The sequence below is a fragment of the Schistocerca piceifrons genome, chromosome 2 (genome assembly GCF_021461385.2).
Source record: "Schistocerca piceifrons isolate TAMUIC-IGC-003096 chromosome 2, iqSchPice1.1, whole genome shotgun sequence".
NCBI lineage: Eukaryota > Metazoa > Arthropoda > Insecta > Orthoptera > Acrididae > Schistocerca > Schistocerca piceifrons.
In genome coordinates, this window is record NC_060139.1 from 571,710,483 (window position 1) to 571,713,666 (window position 3,184).

General features: G+C 40.6%; 1 non-coding gene across 1 annotated transcript; it reads left to right on the forward strand.

Moving 5' to 3' along the window:
- The first annotated feature begins 2,719 nt into the window (after positions 1-2,719).
- Positions 2,720-2,801, forward strand: Trnas-gcu. The gene has a single exon. It is a non-coding gene; the product is annotated as a tRNA-Ser (tRNA).
- Positions 2,802-3,184: the final 383 nt, after the last annotated feature.

Consider the following 3,184-nt stretch of genomic DNA (forward strand, 5'->3'; position numbering starts at 1 on the left):
CTGTATGAAATCCTTTCGACTGGCAGACTGCAAAATATACTAGTGAATATCAAAATAAAGGAAGTACATGTTTTCCACTATTCAGTATCTTTCCAATATGCTTCAACTTATCTTTCGTTAGTGAATCAAGACAGCCTGCAATATTCCAAACACTGCATTATGGATTAGTACGCGAATCTGACCAGAGTAAATCGGAAGGATCACTTTTTTTCCAAGCTTATGTAAAGGTACGTGACCAACAGCATGGAATCATCAGCAAGATCCACAGTGAAAACTACTAAAACCACATAAATCCCAGATCACTGAAGGGGATTCTCACAGAAATTCTATGACTAATAAAACCCAACTGATTCAAAACTCAGCACTTCGCATTACCGTCTTCTGCATTCACAAGATCCAAACGCTGAACATCCATACAGATTGACGCTGCGCGGACGAACGTTTTAATAATCACGAAACTTCTGGCCAACAGTTCAAGAACAAGACGTAACGGTGTTTAGTATAGACAAAGTGCGGCAGTGATGACTGGAAGAGCGTAATGTGTTCCGATCACACATTACGGAATCTTTCTAGCAATGCGCGGGGTTAGTTTGCACTGTAGTGTTGGTCTAATGACTTCTCTCTACGCAGCGAAGTAGAGAATGCAGTTCATCAATGAAGAACTATAAATCCCCTGGTCTAGACGGTATGCTTGGCGAGATGGTCACAGAAATGGGGTCAATGTGCTGCATTGATTTTGTAAAAGAAGTGGGAGACTGGGGAGTCGCCCGAAGACTGATCGATGGCTCTCTTTCGCTTGAGTTCTGTTTCCCTACTTTCATTTGCTCCCTTGACTATAGGAATACCTCTGAGTGTTTGCCTGGAAAAAGTTGTGGCAGGTGCTTGCAGAGTTCTATGTCCCACAACACTTGATAGCACTGATGACAAGTCTATACAATAACCAACTTGTAGCTGCACATCTGATTACTTCAATGTATCAATAGGTGTCATACAGGGTTGGGTCCTATTTCTCCCTCTCCCCCACCCTAACTGTACAACATTCATGCCGAACGTCACTGGAAAAACTTTTTATGGCTGGACTGGTTTTATGGCTTTACAGATACAAGCGGCACAGTGGTTAACACAATGACCCCTGAATTTAAATTTAAATCCCAGGTAACTATCCTGAGTCATATATCCAAAATGGCTCTGAGCACTATGGGACTTAACAGCTAAAGTCATCAGTCCCCTAGAACTTTAGAACTACTTAAACCTAACTAACCTAAGGACATCACACACATCCATGCCCGAGGCAGGATTCGAACCTGCGACCGTAGCGGTCTCGCGGTTCCAGACTGACGCGCCTAGAACCGCACGGCCACACCGGCCGGCTATTATATTTCCAGGTTTCTCTAAATCGATTAAAGCAAATGTCTGGGTGGTGTTTCTGAAAAGGCAGCAACCGATTTTTTGTCATCTTCCTATCCCTGTTCGATCATGTCCGCCTCCTCAAATGACTTTGGAGGTGGTGCGATTTTTGAAAATTACTAATCTTCCCTCTCCCTCTTGATCGTGCTATTTATTTGCTCCTAATAAGTACTACTGTCAACGACAGCGTAAGACAGATGCCAATATGCAATGCACTATACGGAAAACTTTGAAAACGATTTGTAATAGCTACAAAACTGAGGCGCTTTTACACCTACTGATATTTGAACGTTACAGATTATGTATAACGGATTTAAGAGACTTTTGGGGCATATTTTCTCCTTCCCCGTCGCTAACATGACTATACAGTGAGGCCGACCTGCTCCACGAATGGTAAAACATTTACGCGGAAACAACTTCACAGTAAGTGCTGCAGAATTAATGAGTAACTCCTGCATAAGGCCAAGTACGCTTTCTGTTCGCTTCTTCCTTTGGTTTTCTGGTTAACTATAGCTAAAAGAATTGGAGTTTTCAGTTAGATATCAGTACGGTATTCGAAGTTGGAACTGTTGGTCATTTCGCAAAATATTACAGAACTGTGCGAATGACACACTTACTAAATGTGTTTGATCGCAGAAGTCACTGCCAGTTCAGCTCCAAATACCCATTCACAAAGTAAGTTTATTATGGTGCTAGAAGCCGTTGATTTTTGTGTAATGGAACGTCTTATTTGGAACCTGTGTGATGGCAGCGCAAAATCCGGGGAATTTATGGAACACTATATGCATAGCAACAGCTAGTTCGTAATTCGTTATGGAAAATTTTTAATGGTTCTAACACCGTAGAAACAATTTTCGTATTGATTAAAGTAATGCCTGGCGCTGAGTAATGAACACAGCGGAGAGTGGTTGGTATTAACAACATAATACTACCACAATCATCGTTTTCCTTAGAATGAGCCGCTCATTACGGAGCATATAACATACCACAAAATACACTTGCATCTCTATGCACAGCGTGTTTCTCTCTTTCAATAATTTATAAAACGATGCTACAGAAGTACAAGGTAAGGAACAGGAAGGATAACACACCCTAAGAAAAATAAATAAATTGCTACGTTTCGGCGAAGTGCTTGTCCCTCCGACTAGTGTCGGAAGGACCTCAAACATTTATGGAGTATAAAATGCAATTCATCGAATAGGAGTAAATAAAATATTGGCATTAAGTGTTTTTTCTATCGAATATACAAATGCAACAATTCTGTACGGAATAGTATCTATTTATGTCGACAATAAGGTCCGTATTGCATCACGACGAGGTGGCCGAGTGGTTAAGGCGTTGGACTGCTAATCCAATGTGCTCTGCACGCGTGGGTTCGAATCCCATCCTCGTCGAATTTTTTTTTTCTTTCTTTCTCTCTGTTTTTACTTCAGACGCAGAAACGCTCAAAAATACAAAACACGAAACACAGAACCAACCATGTTTAATCAGATTGTGTGTATCTGTACGACAACGATACATATGTAAATGATGAAACAAAACTGTTGCACTTTCTGTGGCATTTAACCATTAGGTTGTCTCCTATGACACACAGTTCAGTTCATTCTGTAGCATTGGTCCTTGTATTTTCCACTGATAATGAATTTTCGGAATAAATAAATTTCTGATAATCTAACAACTTGATTAAAACTAAAAATGGGCTATCTTTCCTCCAACATACACTACTTTCTTCAAAGAAAAATAATAGCACCAAGCTGTGCTTTCCTTGGAGAACGAC